The 20,232-nt window shown below is 35.2% G+C and overlaps 1 protein-coding gene across 1 annotated transcript in view; it reads left to right on the forward strand.

Annotated features, from left to right (window-relative positions):
• The first annotated feature begins 3,876 nt into the window (after positions 1-3,876).
• The window catches only part of LOC125055044, a 36,600-nt gene continuing 20,244 nt past the window's right edge, over positions 3,877-20,232 (forward strand). The window contains exon 1 of the mRNA XM_047657249.1: positions 3,877-4,075. The gene's annotated coding sequence lies outside the window, so the exon portion shown is untranslated. The remainder of the gene's footprint in view (positions 4,076-20,232) is intronic.

The following is a 20,232-nucleotide window of genomic DNA, read 5'->3' on the forward strand; positions in this document are numbered from 1 at the left end:
TAGACTCTGAATTATAACCTTAGTGTTGAAAATAAAACAAATCTGTTAACAACAAAACGTTAAGCTATTGCATAGATTTTATAGCGGGCTTTGAGCTCGGCAACTGAATCAAGAAATTCCGTAACGAAATAAACCTAACACACGATGACGTAATATAGGTGCGGCCAATACCTGTTAGAGCGGGACAGAACGCATACTGCGTCTCACATCGGTTTAGCGTGATCGGATAGGCGTGTTAGTCTGAGTCTGGTAGATTGAATATCAAAGAAAAAACTTGAATTAATATCAAAGAAAAAAAAAACTGCAAAAAATAAATAAATATTGCATAAGTTTATAAAAAATGCTATGCAATAGCTTTACCGCGGCAGTGCCCGAGTGCCACACGTATTTTTAACAATTTATATTAACCATGTCCGTACACTTAATAAATCTTATTAAAAAAACAAAAATTAATCAATTTAATTTTCTTTCCTCCAACTCCGATTTTGTTCCCTTTGGAATAGAGACTCTTGGACCGTGGGGTTCACGTGCACAGGCGATACTTAAAGATTTAAGTTGGTGCCTGGTAGACCCCAGAGCTGGTGCTTACCTCGCTCTGAGCGAGTCGCTCAACGAATAAGTAACAGCGAGTACCTAAAAGCTGTAAAGGTCGTAAAAGCACACACTGCCACAGGGACGAAACTTTTTAAATTTGTTTTAATTTTCTTTTTACTAGTTTTAATTTTTTTTATTTGATTAAAAAACTAGGGCAACGATGGGTAGCTTAGTAAAAAGTAATAGGTCTTTTAATTGTTTTTGGTTGTTTGTGATTTCCCGGTTTTACAAATAAATTATTAAGCGTTCGTCGAAGCAACATTATGATTGAACATAATATACAGCTTTGTTATACTCGTATAATGGAAAAAAAGGGTGCGTGTACTTATGTACGCGCGTAAGAAGTTATACTTCTTTGGCATTATTAAAAATAGTTTTTGATTGTATTCAAATATTTAATTACAATTAAATAATCAAAGACTGGAAAAGGAGTCATTATAGTCAATTAAGTTCAGTTTACATTTGAAAAATTAAATAAATAAATATTTATTATTATTCTCTTACATTAAGTGTAACATAAATTCTATTATTATTCGAATGTTGTTTTTAAATCATGTCCAATGCCGTAGCATCTTCCGTGGGCAACTTCATTCTCTTAATTTTGTGTCACGGTGCGCGCGCATCGTAAAATTTCACTCTCATCAATTTTTCATAACGCGCCTAAAGAAGTATAACTTCAAAAATTGCTAAGATAGAAATTAAAATAAGATAATTACAGACTAAAGTGATTTTAAGCAGGCTATAAATGTATCGTACCTTCCGTTTAATAAGACGAGGTGGCGAGAGAAAAGTAATATCAGCAAACGTGTGCGTTATGCGTGCTTATAATATATCTGTCAAGAAATTGATTTTGTATTTTTATTTTTATTAGTTAATATTATAACCTAATTTACGAGCCTATTTATTCTGTAAGGTTACAAACTTACTTATTAAATATGTTGAAAGCTTCAAACAGGTATTGAATGTTTCATCTTAATCACATTACATAGAAATAAACGTGACAAAAAATTACAGTACGTAGAGGATTATAGTTTCTTTTGAATTAGGTTTTATTTAGAATTACAAAGTCTGATATTTAAATTTTTTGTCTATTTGCCGAGTCATAGAGACTAAATATTAAAAAACTATCTTTAAGCTATATCAATCTGATATTAGCAGATTAAAACTCATAGGCCGGGAGATAGTGACACAAAATAGTTAGTCATTTGTACCAGTATGGCTGTTCTGACCCCTGTTCTTATTACGAAACTAAAAAAAGAATTTTGATGGGCATAGCGCTGGTACCGGCGGTTAGTCGAACTCGTTGGATTATTTACGACTTTTAAACGATTTGTTCCACAAGAATTCTAGTATTTTCCGATAGTCCATAAAATAAAAAGAGGCGGCAGTGTCATGCCATACTCTTCCGTTGTAGCTTACAGCCCGCCATACCGAAAATTTAGCAAAAAAAACACTGATTTTACTGCGGAAGACCCCTGAAGAACCGCCATACTGATACAAATGACTAACTATTTTGTGTCACTATCTCCCGGCCTTTCACTCAGTCCAACGCCAATCCTAGGAATACAACGTGGTCACAAGATAGTACAGTGTTTCTTACCATGGCTATTTTCAGTTGAATTTGCAACCATAGTTACAAACACGGATTTTTCACTTTATAACAAAGTCGCTAACTTTTTTTCAGTATTTATATAAGACGGTTAGACCAGTGCCGATAATTTTTGAAACCAAAAAAAATTACAGTAGGATGAAACCCATTAGAAAAGCAGAGGAATATGATCAAAATGAAAGGAAAAATAAATTACGGTCGATCTGAGGTCGGGAAGGGGTAGGGGGGGGAGTTTTAAGGGTAAAAACGGTTTATCTCGATTTCCGGCAAAACTAAAAGTCCTATCGAAGAAAACTAAATGGCAAAGTTGTAGGTCATAAAAAGATCTACAACTTTTGTATTTGCAGATTTTTCACATAACCTCAAAATTTAGGTGAAAAATTCAAAAAACCAACTTCTTGGTTTTTTATTTCTATCTTTTACAAAAATTTATATTTTTAAACGAAATTTGGTGAAAACTTACCTTATTATGTCCCAAATATACTGTAATTTATTTGATTAAAAATATTTATTTTTTCACCTTATTTTGAATTAATATCGAAAAAACACCCTAATTTTCAATCGAAAATTCTGACGTCAAAATTTCAGCTTTTTTTAAAAAGTTGATGTGCTTTCAGTGCGTTGAAATCTCTACTTTCCTATGGTAAAAAAAAATATATATATTACCATAGTAAATCTTCTCGGAAAATGCAAAAAATCGTATGCAGTAACGCCCAGACCCGTCATCCCCTTCCCTACTTCTCTATGAATCTTCTTTAAATTATAATTAGATGTCTATTTATTACTATTTTAAGATAACTTATATATACCTGAGTGACCTAAAAAAAATTTTTAGCCTTTAGATGGGCTAAAATTTTCGTATTTCATAGAGAAGTAGGGAAGGGGATGACAGGTCTGGGCGTTACTGCATACGATTTTTTGCATTTTCTGAGAAGATTTACTATGGTAATATATATATATTTTTTTACCATAGGAAAGTAGAGATTTCAACGCACTGAAAGCACATCAACTTTTTGAAAAAAGCTGAAATTTTGACGTCAGAATTTTCGATTGAAAATTAGGGTGTTTTTTCGATATTAGTTCAAAATAAGGTGAAAAAATAAATATTTTTAATCAAATAAATTACAGTATATTTGGGACATAATAAGGTAAGTTTTCACCAAATTTCGTTTAAAAAAATAAATTTTTGTAAAAGATAGAAATAAAAAACCAAAAAGTTGGTTTTTTGAATTTTTCACCTAAATTTTGAGGTTATGTGAAAAATCTGCAAAGACAAAAGTTGTAGATCTTTTTATTGCCTACAACTTTGCCATTTAACTTTCTTCGATAGGACTTTTAGTTTTTCCGGAAATCGAGATAAACCGTTTTTTACCCTTAAAACTAACCCCCCCTACCCCTTCCCGACCTCAGATCGACCGTAATTTATTTTTCCTTTCATTTTGATCATATTCCCCTCCTTTTCTAATGGGTTTCATCCTACTGTAATTTTTTTCACTTTTTATTTATTTTAAAGGCTATCTGCACTGGTCTAGGTATAAAATACGTGCAAGAGGAATGTAGCGTTTTTTGCTGATAGTACCTACATGCAGTTTTAAAACGGGATTAAACGCTGTTATACCCGGCAACAGGCGTGCGCAGAGCGCAGCCCTAGCGAACTCCGAGACACGTGGCCGGTGGCTCCCGCCCAGATGTCAGTTTAGCGGGACGCGCCACTCGTGCGGACGTCAAAATTGTTCTCGTAATGTGAAACGAATACGAACAATGTTTAGTGCGATATCTGGATTTGACGTTGTTTTGAAATAGATCGCGCGTGTTAAGTTTTCGAGTTTATTTTCGATGAGTTTTCTTTTAACCTGAAATTGGTACTGAAAGGTAAATTTTTGTTTGTTGATTAGAGAAATGCTTTGTGCTTATAAAAAAATACCTTAATATGTTATTTTAAAGGTTCTATTTGTATCTATGTAACAAGTCTAATCCTTTTGAAAGCCTAATAAAGAGACTTGACATTATTCGCTATTAATACGTTAACAAACACAACAATTACTCTTTAAATTTAAGAGCCACATATATTTTAGGCAATTTAAGAATATTTAAACTTGACTGAATCCTGTGTTGCTATAATACTTTTGATAATTGAAAGAATAAAAGTTTCTCCTTAAATAAGGAAGCTATGTTTAATAGGAAGTTTCGTAGTACTGTAAAAACTGACTGAAAATCTGATAAGCTACTTTGATCTTTTACAATAAATTTAAAACCATAAAAAATATTTTTCTTTGTAGTATTTCAAAGAGTGACAATGTTCTATCAAAATGACCGCTAATGATGAATAACGAATTATGAATTACCTTGTAATAAATATTATAATCACTCTACACTACTTAATGTACCTACCATAATAATATACCTATTTGTTTTGGGCCTTATGTAGGTAAATACAACTAACCCTATTAAAAGTCCTTTGGGAATTTCAAAGCCAAACCCTTGTTATCAAAGTATTAATACAATGTGTATTAATGAATTGTTCAGTTTCAAACTTTACACCATCAATTATTCGTTTGTAATTTATAACTCAAAAGGGTTTAGTTCATAGTAATGTATTTTAACTTCGAAATGAAAATAAGATAATCATACCATTAAAGTTTCCTCTATTTATAAGTTCTAAAAACCAAATGCAAATTTAAAAACGGGACAAATATATAACATTATAAAATTACTAAAAGAAATCCTTTAAAAAAAGAAAGTTTAATAGGTATGCATTTTATTATTTTGGTAATGCACTTATTTAAACGATATTTATAGGAAGAGAATAAAATATGGTGTCTAAGCCGTAATCAATGACGAATAAATTTTATTTAATTGTTGATTACTAATTACATAAAGAACGGTACACCTTTGTAAAACATAATGATCTTTGATCGGGTACAGATTGCGTCTAGAACTTTCGTTACAAAAATCATTAAAACCTATTTCTGCGGAACTATCGCCTTTGGCCAACTTGTCGGGAAGTAAGCCTAAAAGGGTCTACACATGGCCCTAAAATCAGTGGCGATATCGGGACAATGGTGGTGGCGCCTCGTGTGTAGGCAATCGTACACGTAAAATTAGGGTACGATTCGCCTACACACGAGGTGATCTAGGGTGCTCCACCGATATTGCCTCTGATTTTAGGGCCGTGTTAGACGCTTTGAGCCGCTTACCTATGTTGTCGCAAATAAATCATATTACCATGATAAATTGTCCTTATATTATTATCTTTTGTTCTAGTAATAATAGTTAGCTGAAGAGTTTGTTTGAACTCAGAACCGACTGGTTCAAGTAGAAAAAAATATTTTGTCTCGTCTATTTATTTAAGATGGCTTTGAACTCCGCGGGGCATAGGTCGTTGAAGAATTATTACCATTTTGAATATAGCAAAAACCGATTTTCTTGAATGCTATACACAAATTATTCTCTTCGGCTACATTTACTCGCTTAGATTGTTCACTTGGGAGTCTTTTAAATAGGAATAAAATGCTAATCCGGTTTTATACGTTTATTTCACATTACTCTGGAGAAACTGGCGTAATACTATTGAAAATAATGAAATACAGAAAAAACCTGTTTTATTCTATGTAAATACAAATTAAAATATTTATGCTTTATGCTACAAAATATAAAAAAATATATTAAAAAGGAAATCCCACTTTTAAATGTGTAAAATTAGGAATAAATTAAAACACGTAATTTACAAAGTTGAATGTATATTATATTAAATATATTAGATTTTTTTGACTTTTATTTTTTTATACTGAACAATTCCGCGGTTAGCAGCTAAGTAGCAAAACAAATAAATGTTATCTGAATAATAATTGTAGATAAGTGCGTTAATCAGACTGTGGTGATATAAATGATACTTGCGGAAATAAAGAGTTTACAATTTAACACTTTAACAATTATATTAGTTCAATTTTATAAAACTGTTTCAGCCGCAGAGTTGATAGATATAATTAAACGTATTTAAAACCTTTAAAACTTGTAAGTTGTAACAGGCGCAAATAGAACAATTTTAATTATTTTGCTTTTGAAACGCCCGAACCCAATAATTAATCCACAATCTCAGATTGTTTTCAATCAGACCTTGATATTCGATAGATCTTCTATCTGCATCCCAATAACCAAACCCAACGAAGTTAATCTATTTTTGGCCACGGATTAAAATCCTCTTTGTCGTTCTATTTTAAAGAGTTTTCACTCATATTTGATAATCAATGTAAACCAAATAAAGTAAAAAAACCGTACAAATAACATTAAAATATACATATATAACAAACAGTTTTTTAATTATTTAAAAAACTGGTGTTAGTTAAAATCTTTTAAAACAATTAACTATTTAAATCGAGCTTTCGTCAACTGTCATTTTCATACAAAGGTCTTTCCACAGACACCGATATGACCTCCCATGGATAGCTTATGTATGTATGTATCGACAGATGGCTATTACAATCCGTCGATTAGTTTTTGGCATACTTGTTACAACATTACATAAAGATTTCTATTTCAGATCAGACAAAATGAATTGAGATAGGTTATTGGGTTCGGGCGTAAAGCTCCGAATGCACTAGCCTAGTAATTGTCTTAAGTAAACTCAATTTTGCACTTTGCATAGTGTGTATGTAAAGTGCTCCAAGCAAAGTTAACTCTGTAATTATTTTATCTGCAACGTCGCATTTGATTTGTTATTCTGAAGCTGTGCTACGTCTAACACAATTACATCACTTGGTTGCGTTTAACATCAAAACAAGTGAAACCATTTCTAGAATGTATACTTAAAAATATTCACTGACACTGAAGTACCTTATGGTACTGCATTTGTTTTTTTTTTTTGCTGAACAGCGAACTGACAGGTTGATCCTTAAACCTTTCACATCATATAGAAATCCTTTCCTATATAAAAAAATATGAAGTTTATATTGATACAAAGATCGTGCTAAGTAAGTATTCGTTCCCAAGTACAACTTTAATCACTGTACATATGTACTTCTGTTTGGTATTTATTTCTTTATGTTTGGGGATTACTTAAATTAAATAAATATATAATAAAAAAGATATGTACTAGCTTTGTTGAGATGGCGTTGTAGTCGCCTTGTTTGTTAGTTCGTCTCCTTGTCATTAGGCCCCACATTATTTATGAATTCGGTGAAAACGATACATCTTCTAAACCAACGAAGGAATTCTACTATGGTCTACTAATTGTCTAAATTTGAAATATGCCTATCTATGTCTAGTGTGTGAAACTTTTAAATTTAATGATACAATTACTTAGATACTTTATTTTTATCATCTTATAACTGGTGTGGGCGCTATAAATTGATCTGAAAAGCTTTTTAAACTTTAGCTTAGATAGCCGTCACAAAAATACGAGCGCTGTAAGTTTAACAACAAAACTTGACGCCTTTGTATTTTACCGTCGTTCTAACAACAACAATCGACTCTTTTCAAGATATATTTCCTCGAAACCTATTATAAACTCTAACACCTGCACTTTAGATAAACATTTAGGAGTTTTCTTGAATTTATAAAGTAGACAATTATTATCTTTTGGAAGAGCTTTGGAATGAGCTTTCATTTACATTTATATAAATAAAAAGAAAAACTACACAAACAAATTATAAGGAAACAATTTTCATGTAAAATTTCAAGCATTAAATTGATATCTGAATCTGCATAAAATCCGAAAGTATTACTAACTAGTATGAAAAATTTTCTGTCACATAGCTTTTATTATCAAGAGTGGTACATCATCATTACTTTGTAATTAATCAAAATGTTTTATGTGCCAAAAACGTTATTTTTTGTTATTCACATAGGAATAAATGGGAGTGTAGCCAAAATTATATTATTATGAATCAATTATAAACGATGCAAAGAGTATTCATGTGAATAAGGGTGCTTCAACATCTGGCGAATGCGCCGAATGCGCTGAATCGGCCTAGTACGATCCACGCATCACGATCGTTGATCGCGGATCGCGGGATCGCCGATCCATTTTGGATCATCCGGTGTGGATGCGGCAAGTCAGTAAAAGGAACTGTAAGCGCGAGAACTGAGTACGCGCAGCCTTGAGATTCTGTAACTCACTTTTCGAACTCACACAGCGGTTTTCACAGCGGCGGTCGCGCTCAAATCAGTCGTAAAGCAGTCATTTTACGATTTGGTATTCTGATAAACAATAAGATACAGAATCGCAAGGCAGATCGCGCGCCGCGCGCGCGCCTTTTACGACCCTTACATGAGTTGCGCTAAAGAGGCGCACCAAACCATTGCCGTGACTGCACGCGCGCAGTTCGCAAACTGCTCGCGAGCTGCACATTCGCGGCATATTCGCCAGATGTGGACGCACCCTAATAACATGGCACTTATTTATAATGGCGTTACTGAATTAAGAAAAACACAATTTTTAATTGTACGTGATTATTCACGAATAACGTGTAATTAAATCAACATGTATATTATAGTACCATTTATTGCGACCGCTGTCATTACTTTGGTAAATAGTCTACCACTTAAAAACACCTCAAATCCATCAAAGAGACGCAGTATCAACTCCACGACCTGTTGGACTGACTTAAATTAAGGTCCTAGGTGGGGCAGTGGGTATTCAGAGTAGAAAACCAGCCGAGTCGGTCCTGGGCAGCTTCAGTTTCCTTTTGCCTTCAGAATTCCAGTCAAGGCCTTGCTTGGAAAATTGACTTCGATCCTTCCGGAGTGTATGGCCCACCCACTTCCGACGTTTTATAGTTAATTGGCACCTTATTGCATAGTTGAATAAATATTATCTATTGCTAAGACTAGAACTAGCAGCTCTAAACTCTGTGATGTGCAATGGCGTCTAAATCTATGCGCGCTTTCTTCATACGTTAATAATCATAAAAAAGCCAAATTGACTTGATTGAGTGGATGTGTCCGTAGTCTGATTGCCAATATCGACAAATGATCAAGAGAGCAGATAGAAAGAGATACGATAGAATTTTGATTTAATAAATTGCTTAGTCATAAATGAAATCAGGAACAAAAAATAATCAGCGAGGGTAAAAGCGTTCGCTTATCTGCTTAGGATTGCCGAATATTGATAACACAAAGCTGGTACTTAACCAAATATTATCAGCCCTACTGATATATCCGCTGTCTAATTTTGAAGTATCGGACTTGTTTTGCGTCAAAAAATCAATTGTAGTATCTTAGATATGCTTACTGCAAGTATTCACGGCTACGTTTTCGTTTGCCTTGTTATTATTTCATATGTAGTACTATCAGTAGCCTGGTAGATAGTATCGGAGCTGGTGGTTTTCTTTCTCAACGAATAAGTATCGTACAATTCGTACAGCAAGGAAATGCTACCAGCATTAAATGTACAACACAGGGACCAAACTTCTTAAATTTGTTTTAGTTTCCTTTTTATCCGCTTTTTAATTATTAGTATTACTATGTAGGTTAAAATATATATTATAATTGTTTCTATTTTTATTACAATGACAAGCTCAATTTTATATCTATTATTTTCAGAAATTTTTAGCTTTGCTTACATCGTGATTATTTATCGTATTGATTTTTAAATACTTGTTGCATTAAGGTGTAGTAGCAAGTTATTTGTAATTAATAAAAAATAAATAAATAGACATTATAAGAACATTGTTTTGGAATGATTTGTAATGTGTATTAAACTTTTTTAAACTTGGCGATTAAGAGGGAGTTTATTGCCAGTTCTTCTCGTCCTTTATACGCCCTTGATTTGAGTACTGGCCATAAATGTAAATTTAGAAGCATTTTTATGGTTTATACGTGTTTATTGCTACCTAAGTATAAATTATAATTTTATTCGATTTGCATGTAAAGTACATCATTATGAAATCGTTATAACCATTCTAATATTACGACATTGTATAAAACTTACTTATATTTCAGAAAAAATTCTCACTTATAAATAATAACGAAATCACCCATTTTGTACAGTAAAACGAACTTCAAAGCGTGTAGTAAATGAAGTGCAAAAAATACATGGAGTTGGAAAATACCCTACCTATAACTAGTTCAGAGGGAAGCGATCCGTTGCTTGCGGGAATGAAATGATTGGACCGCAAGAAAAACATTTATACAAATAGCAAAATTGTTTCTGTTTACATTTGTTTATTTAAATATACCCTTTGGGAAAATATTTTTGTTAAAACGTTGTATCCTCAGTCCACGCTTGTGCAACACCGAGCATTGCTAGAATTTTTAACATATTTCTTCGAACTTAAGCAGTATTAATAAGGTATTGATACAAAAATTTTGTAATTTTTGTTTTGAATTTTTCTCTTATTTTCTTATATTTTTACACGCTTTATATTAGCTTCACCTGTATGTATGTATGTATGTTTGTATGTAACCGACTCTTTCGGACTCGATTTTGACCCACTTTAAATGGACAAATTTAATTCAAACTTTGTACACTTATAAAGTATCAGCGACAATATAATAATTTCATAGGTTTATCTCGAAAAAACAATGAAATTTTTTTTGAGTCCACAAAGCAATACGATTAAATTGAGACACCACGTATTGCTGCTAGGACTAAAAAGTGGAAAATAAATATAGTTAAAAAAAACTATAAAACACGCTTTTAAAGCACATCAAACTAAAAAGTGAAAAGTATTTTTCGTCTATCGAGCAACCCACGCTTTATCACAATAAAACCAGTATTTTTTGTTCATTACCATTTTCAGCCTAAATTAGGAATTATTTTTCACTTTTTAGTTTGATGTGCTTTAAAAGCGTGTTTTATAGTTTTTTTTAACTATATTTATTAATTTATGTAAAGTTATTAATTATTAATAGAGCAGTATTGGCTACTAGGCTTCAGCGTGCGACTCTAATCCTTGAGATTCGATCCCAGCTGTGCACCAATGGAATTTCATTCGCTCGAACGGTGAAAGAAAACTTTGTGAGGAAACCGGCTTGCCATAGACCTAAAAAGTCGAAAGTCTGTGTCAGGCACAGGAGGCTGATCACCTACTTGCCTATTAGGTATTTGCCTATTAGGCACATGTAAAAGATACAGAAATCTGAGGCCTAGAACTAAAAAGGTTGTAGCGCCACTGATTTTTATTTTTAAACTTATATCATAAGTATTATGTTTGTGGACGCCGTCTGCATTGTGTAATGTGTATGCTACGTGCGACTTCCGTATATCAAAACGTATTTGACAGCATTAAAAGACTTTGTGTTTTTGTTACAAGTGTTAAGTTAAAAGGTCGCAAAGACAAATTTCTATAGTAACCAATTTTTAAGTAATGTGAATCTGTACAAAAAGCTATGTTTCAGAAAAATATAAATTAAAAACTTTTCGAAGGGTTAGAAAATCCTGTCCGCATTTGATTTAATTAAATTTTTAACGGACTGATAAAAAGTGTACTGACAGCCAACATTTTTACATAAAAACATCGTAACCATAGCAACATCTCATTCCAAGATAGCTTTTGTGATATTAGTATCGATATACAAAAAAGTTTAAACGTAACGTAATGTCACGATGTTCCTACATATGTACATTCAAAATCATTGTTTAGTCTATCAAAAAGCTTTCACTGTTCATACATATTCTTTCCACGTTAGTGCCAAGCTCAAATATTAAAGGCAAATAGGCCACTGGCTCCTACAGAATTACAAACGAAACAAGGTGCCAAAACCGAAAACCATCAACCTACGAACATTTTTCAACGCTTTGTCAATTTAAAATAGATTTGTCAGACGAAAAGCTTTTTATTCGTTTGGTGTTATTAGAATGTTTTAACGTCTGACTTTATAATTTCCGTTAATAACTATACATTTCTTGTACTGATCGTATTTCTCGTAACTAGGTTTTATATTAGACTATCGTAAATTTTCGATTATTAAATAAATATTTTAAGAAGAATTTAAAACTAAGTGTTTTTTGTTTTGTTGTTTGAAATCCTAATGCGCATAAAATAGACACGATTTTTCATTCAAGACAAGAAGGTTATCAGACTTCAGTATTTTTAAAGTATTTGTTATATATATATGTGTATATCTTAATAAAACAAAACAGGAGAATCCTATTATAACAACTCGTAAAAATAATGATTGTTTCTCCGAGAATGGCAACAAGCCATAAATTTCAGGAATTGGATATTTGACAAGTCATAAATAATATTCTACTAAATAAAATAAAATAAAAATGTGTTTATTAACTTTCAGTATTCATATAAATATGAATACAATAGCAATGTTTAACATTTGGTAACCCTTTAAAGTAAAAAATAACTGTGATACCTAATTCCATCTTGCATTTACTGTGTAATTTAAATTAAAAAAAAAACTGTTTCAAACTAGAATCTGGGCTGGGCTTGCTAGTTTAAAAATTTTAAAATACCCAGTGAATATAGAAATTAACCTTTTCTTTAAACGTTAAAGGAATAGATTTGTAACCTTTGAGCTGCAGACGCCAGTCGCCAACTATATATATTCACTTGATATATATAGCTTTAAGAAATGACATTTTTATTTTCTATACTAAAATATAAATGGTGTGCGTAATATGTCATCTTTAAAAAATGCTGGTAGGCGGCAGTAAATAGTTAAGCAATATATTATATTGGTTATATAAAAAAGTTACGTGTTGTTAGAGATAGAATTCGTGCGATTCTTAAATATACCAATTTCTATAAAATATTGTCTCTGGTTTAGAACGAAATGTTGGTCCATACGAGTTCTCAATGGAGCTTGGAGCTGGCATTATCCGTATTATATTATATTATACCGTCATTATATTATACCTTTTTCACTCGAAGCATGTTTTAAAAGCCTGGATTATCCAGGATATACAGCGCTTTTAGCTATTAAGAAATCGGTGTAAAAATTTAAAAATTAATCGATCAGTATACACTATACATATGACATATGCGTCAAGAATTTGATATTAGCTACTAACTACCTCTTTGGGCTTTCACCCCTATGACAATTAACATCAATCAATGTCAAGTATGAAACAGTGAACAGGACAATAAAAAAAGGACACATGAAAAAGAAAAAGTGCACATGAATCACGATAAATTCAGATCGGTTAGTGTGAAAGTTAGGGATACGATTTGGACAGGTAATGCTTATACAGAAGAGATTTAAAGGGAGATAGAGAAGGAACTAAGCGAATAGGGACGGGAATATATATATAACCTAACTACAGAGACCTTAAAGGATTCGCCAAGAAAGGAAGAGTTATGAGATGGGATTTCAAGCATATAGTTTTCGGAAAAGCTACAGCTATGAGCTCCGTTATTTGAAATCGTGTTTGAGATAGGAAGGAGTTTTAGGATTAAACAGGATGGAATATAAGAGATGGAGATGGAGTATCAAGTCGCTGACGATTGGGAAACCAGCGTAGCCGCTTATGGAACGCAAACGTAATATTATGGTACTTTCTCATACCGTATATAAAACGGATACAGATATTATAGAGTTAATCCAGCTTAGAGAAATTCCTCGTTTAGATTGGATGAGCAAGAATCGGCGTAGTCTAGTAATAGCAGAAGGAGAGATTGAACCAGTGAGGTTTTAGTACTAAAGGGAAGAAAATTACTAAGACGTCGAAGGATACTGGAGACACCGTACAATTTCTGGCTTCTAACATGCTGCTCCCAGAATAAACTATCCCCAAATTATTTACTGTACGACTGATATATAAAGTCACACCATCGATATGTACAAGAGTTAGCCAGGCCCAATCAATTCTCGACAGATTCTGCCAATAATTATAACTTTGCTCTTGTTCTTGACCAAAATATTTACTCCAACTATCTAACTTAAAATGTAAACGTAAGACGGCAAGATAATTTCACTATTAAAATTCAATAGATTGTTGATCTTTCAGCCTATTATTGTATTAATATCCTCAGAGGAACGTGACTTGTTACCACTAGGGGTAGTTATTGTGGGGTAAGGAGGGAAGTCACGTGTCGTCATCTCCGTCGCCAGGCGTCTGGACGCCGTATCAGTCTTGACGTGAGTAAATAAAACAATAACGATTAGATTATCACCCTCTAAGAACGGAAATGAGGCGATGCTTTCAAGATTGTACAGTCGCTAAGAAAATTGTTGAAGACGGCTATAAAGATATAGGCGTTACTCTCAGTGACTGGTCAATTTTTATGTTGTTGTTCACAGTTTACGTAAGTTAAGTTTTAGGTAATAAAATTAAATGTTATTGAAGTTATACTTATGGCGCGTTAGGGAAAAATGATGAGAGTGAATTTTTTCAATGCGACCGCATACTGTCACAAAAAACCGACACCCTAAGCTTAGTCAACATTTTAAAATAAAAAATGTCAATTTCTTTAATTATTTAGAAATATTTTTTTGTGATATTTAAATACACTTTATTTAATTAGATAATGCATTATAAAACTTTCTATGTATTAAATACCTTTTTTCCATTCTTAGTGTAGTTTTTTCTACAAACGTAGAATAAGGCGAAAGATAAAATTTTTAAAAAGATTCTTATCTACGCCAAAGAAGTATAACTTCTAACGCGTGTACATAAGCACACACACATGTTTTTTGTATAAATAAATTGTCTATGCTGCCTGCTATGTATAGACTACACTACGCCTAAGAAGGAAAAAGGCGTTCGCCAAACACATTCCATTTGTATAATAATTATTTATAGTTATTCTTTGTTAGTATAATTTTATTTGACGAAGGAAATCGCTCATTTGAATGTGTGTTTTGCTTAGGTATTTCAAATTAAATTCCCATATTTCTTTTTTAATTAAGATGATTATCAAACTATAGATACTAAATAAATTTAATAAGTTGTTGATTAGGTTTCCCTAATACAGAAACAGTAAAGAAAATTAGTAATTCTTGCCGGCTTTTCTTGGTAAATTCACTGTTCGGTGGTACCTAAAAATACTGGAATGTTTTGTTTCTTCTTAATTCAAGTTTAGTTAGACTTTGACAGAACAGAGAGTCATTCGAGATTCTTTTGTTTTTAATATCTTTTAATATCCTTCCGGTTCTGTTAATTTCCTTTACTTTCGTGATATTATCGAACTAAATAACAGCTATATTTGCGCTAAATTGAAATTCTAAGGAATATTTGTTACTGCCCTTTATTTCTACTAAGTTGCCTGCGTTAGGAAATATCTGAATCTTCTATTTTAATAAATTTGTCCTCACACAATAATTATATACTTCCTGTTGATATTCTGTGACTATTTGTAATACCAAGCTATAGTCAAATTATTTTTAGCTTTAACGTAGCGATCGCGTCATTTTACTGTTTCTGAGCTTGTAAATTTTATTATCTTTTACGTTGTGTGTGCATAATAAATAGGATATAGAAGGTGTAATAAAACCGGGTGACGTTTCCGCTTCGCGTTTTATATTCACGTTTTCTTGAATACTGAATTATAGAATAACTCACAATATTTGAATATCTTATTTAAATATAAAGAATAATATATTCATAGCACTACTAAATTTTGATATGGATTGTGATGTGAAATAAATAAGTATTATTATTATTAATATCCAAATATGTATTTCATAAGATTTATATGAAAAGGCGCGTAAGTTGACGTATACTATCCCATAATATAATATGCTAATGTAATTTGGCCGCAATTTTGAAAACTATTTACCTAATCATAACGTTAGGTAATTCCATGCACATAGCCTGAAGGTACCAACCCACTTCGTAAATACTTCGTAGTTGCATAAACTAGTTTATAAACTATTAAACTCACCCCTAGCTTAACTGACAGTTATGTGTAAAACCGCCCGTAAGCTACTGGATATAGTAGCTACATAGTTGCTGGTGACATTTACTACACGTAAAGTTTTAAGCTAGGTACTCGTAAGATCTATAGTGTATACCTCTTTCATTTGCATCTGTTTTAAGACCAATTTTATTTAATTAATTTTCTTAAAGCTGTTGAGTTTTCTAAGATTTAATTACTTGTCAATGCTTGACCTTATAGGTTTTTGTTTGGGTCTCAGATAAGTCTCCTTACTATGTTTTCCTTTACCATAGAACTAAGGGGAACATTAAAAAAAACGTAAGTCAAGGTAAACACTCCACAAAAGCGGATTTAGTTGAAAGCACCACAAGAAACTTAGCTCGCAATAATTCTAGGTACCTAACATTTATAAGAATAATATCGGAGCTGTCTTTTCTAATCTGTGCGTGAGCTGCATATAAATATTTCTTATCATTTAATATAGGAATTCCTGAGCGTATAGTATGACTTTCCTAACAATGACACGCTATGTGGAATATTATTTTATTATAGCATAACCTATGACTTCACGTTTATACGTCAATACCAGGCTTTTAGATCGTTGCCTACCAGTAGGTTAGCTAGATACATTTTCTCTATTTGTGCTTTTCAAAGTTTATATTTCAAGACATTTATTTTGTCCAGTTACTGAGCGGTTTTTCTTGTTCTGAAAATACCAAACTATATCTCACGTCGTTTATATTACGAGCAATGTTGGTTTGGTGACTTAAGCACGCGAGACTCAACTCTACCGTGTTTTAAATCCCGGCAGTGTACCAATAATATCACCATTCGTCAAAAACAGACTGCTATTCACACCTCAACCATAAACAATAAAGTGCTTGGAGATACAGTATTCCTACTAGGCAATGCAATCTCGAGTCGAGATCGTTAATTCGAGATCTCGTGGGATTAAAATTACAATCTAGGGAGATTTTGCTATTCTAGAGATCTCTAGTAGTGCGAAAACCATTTTTTTAAAATCGAACAACTTAAACTCGATGAAAACTTATTTCCAGGGAAAACTTCTACCTATCCTAGATATTTAGAAGTGATTTTGGAAATAACTTCTTAAGAATTAAGACTATCGAGTGTGCTGTTTGATAAGCGGCATCTATGTACAGTCGCTATGTACCCAGCAGCTAAAAAGGCCGTCTCAGACTAAACACTGGCTGGCACCAGCGTGAGTAAGTAGAAGTATTATAAGCGAACTGTAAATAGGTACCTAACATGTTTAGCTACTCTCAGAGTCTCTTCAAATCCCTCATGAAGAGTCATGTTGGATTTTGTAGCAGCAGCATGTAAATCAAAATCCTCAAAGAAGCAATTCTTTTTCTGTTGCGGTCCTAATCTTTTTACTAGCAGTGGAGACGTTTAGAGGCGTAGACTTCTATCCGTACTATATATTAGCTAGGCAAATGGAACATTTCCTCATGAGATTTTGTCAATAACGCTGAGGTTGCATTTATTTCACTCTCAGCGAAACGCTTGTTCATCAAATTATATTCACTCATACTATTTGCACATAATCTCGTTAATCCTACGAGATCTCGTCATGCTAGGCTTCGTATGGATCTCGAAAAATGGCACGAGATCTCGTGAGATCGGGATCTCGCGAGATCGGGACTGCATTCCCTAGTTCCTATATCGAACCACAGGACACGACTAATACACAGACTATAATTATCATATTCCCCATATACATATTTTGTTGTATATGGGGAATATGATATATATATTTTATTTTGTTGGCGTCGGGATGTGACGACCCCATCGCCCACTGGTGAAATAACCTGTGACAGAGGTTATTTCATCAGCGCAATCAGTCAACCCCTTCCTAGTGGGAGTGCCATGCTGTTGCCTTCGGGCTTCAGCCAAATGGGCAGGCACGACCGGGGCAGTACCACTGTCTCTCAGAAAACCGGCGTGAAGTGATGCAATAAGTTCACCTTATTGTACTCGCGTTTCGTGCGGTGAGAGAGACTCCCGGAGCCCATTCCCCCCCCCCCCCCATGAAATATGAAGGTGCAGAAAAAAGAGAATCTACCCCAGGGGGGTACCACACGCGCTCGCGATGGAGAATCCCCCTCTGGGCGTCCAACACCGGGACACTCTGCGCCCGGTGGTGGACGCACAGGCTGCCCTTCGTATTCTGGGGGGGGCAATTCTGCGCTCGGTAAAAACATTAATCGTTCTCGGGGCAAACGGAGCAATTTAACAAAGGCACCCCCGTCCACACTCGCCGTGGACTTCACAAATGTTAGGGGGCTCAATTCCAACATCAACGCTGTCCACTACCACTTAGAGACTGCGAAGCCGGCCTTGCTCTTTCTTACCGAGACTCAGATATCCCCCCCGGCTGATACTTCCTACCTCTCCTACCCGGGGTACAAATTGGAACATTCATTTGTGCCGCGGGCGGGAGTTTGCGTGTACGTCAGAGAGGATATCTGTTCTCGTCGCCTCGGGACGCTTGAAGGAAGGGACCTATCTAACCTCTGGCTGCGCGTAGACTGCGATGACCATCCGCGATTTTACGCATGCCTGTATAGGTCCCATAGCGGAAATACCGAAACTGACCGACTCATTGAGCACATCCAAATGGCTACAGATTCCCTGCTCGAAAGGGTTCCTACCGCTGAAATCGTGATACTTGGCGATTTTAACGCCCACCATGCCGATTGGCTCGGCTCAGAAACCACCGATCATGCGGGAAGATCCTTTCACGACTTTGCTTTGGCTTACGACTTGACGCAAATGGTCCCTGCGATTACGCGAATACCAGATGTGGATGGTCATAAACCCTCTTTGTTGGACCTTCTGCTGACTTCACATCCGGAGAACTACCAAGTCTCTGTTGAACCGCCATTGGGTTCATCAGATCATTGTGTGGTCCGGAGCATTGTGCCGTTCACGCGCCCTCTTCGGCCTAGCTTCACTGGCTGTCGCCGCGTGTGGCACTATAAGTCAGCAGATTGGGATGGGATGCGGTCTTTTTTTGCGTCCTACCCTTGGGGGCCCATTTGCTTTTCGTCGAGTACTCCAGATGCCGTCGCTGACTCTGTCGCCGAGGTGGTCCTGCAGGGTATGGAACTCTTTATTCCATTCTCTGCGGTGCCGGTCGGTGGCAAGTCCCAGCCTTGGTTTAGGCGTTCTTGCAAAGCGGCTTTGCGCCGTAAGCGTGAATGCTTTAAAGCCTGGGCAGAAGCGGTGACATCCTGTGATGTGACTATCGGCGAACGTAAAAAAGCATACAATTCAGCCTCCAGGTCCTTCAAGCGAGAAATCGCTAAAGCAAAGTCAGAGCACATTGCCAGATTTGGTGAGAAATTGGCCCACCTCCCTTCGGGAACACGAGCCTTCTGGTCTCTTGCCAAAGCTGTCCAAGGGAATTTCTGTCTGCCCTCAATTCCACCACTGCATAGGGAGGATGACTCACTGGCCCATACCGCGAAAGAGAAGGCCGATCTTCTAGGCTGTCTCTTTGCGTCGAACTCCACTTTGGATGATCAAGGGAAGGAACCACCGACATTATTGCGGTGTGATACTACGATGCCCGAAGTTATATTCCGGCAACGTGCTATCCGTAAAGCTTTGTCTTCCTTGGACATCCATAAGTCGAGCGGACCCGATGGCATCCCTCCAATTGTGCTGCGTACTTGTGCTCCTGAGTTGGCTCCGGTCCTAACGCGCCTTTTCCGGTACCTTTACACGCTCGGCACTGTTCCGAAGTGCTGGAAGATCGCTTCGATACATCCGATCCCTAAAAAAGGCGATCGCTCTGATCCGTCCAACTATCGCCCAATAGCTATAACCTCCTTGTTCTCCAAAATAATGGAAACCATTATTAACAGCCAGCTCCTGAGGTATCTAGAGGGCCACCAGCTGATCAGCGATTCTCAGTACGGCTTTCGTCGTGGTCGCTCAGCTGGTGACCTCCTTGTATACCTTACACATAGGTGGGCAGAGGCAATTGAGTCCAAGGGGGAGGCGCTGGCGGTAAGTTTGGACATAGCGAAAGCCTTCGATCGGGTGTGGCACAGAGCACTGCTCTCGAAGCTTCCAGCCTACGGGCTCCCTGAGAAATTATGCAACTGGATTTCCAGCTTTCTCGCTGATCGGAGCATCAAAGTCGTCATCGACGGAGCATGCTCCGACCTGAAACCTGTGAATGCTGGTGTCCCACAAGGCTGTGTCCTATCCCCGACCCTGTTTATT

Source organism: Pieris napi, chromosome 13 (genome assembly GCF_905475465.1).
Source record: "Pieris napi chromosome 13, ilPieNapi1.2, whole genome shotgun sequence".
Lineage (NCBI taxonomy): Eukaryota > Metazoa > Arthropoda > Insecta > Lepidoptera > Pieridae > Pieris > Pieris napi.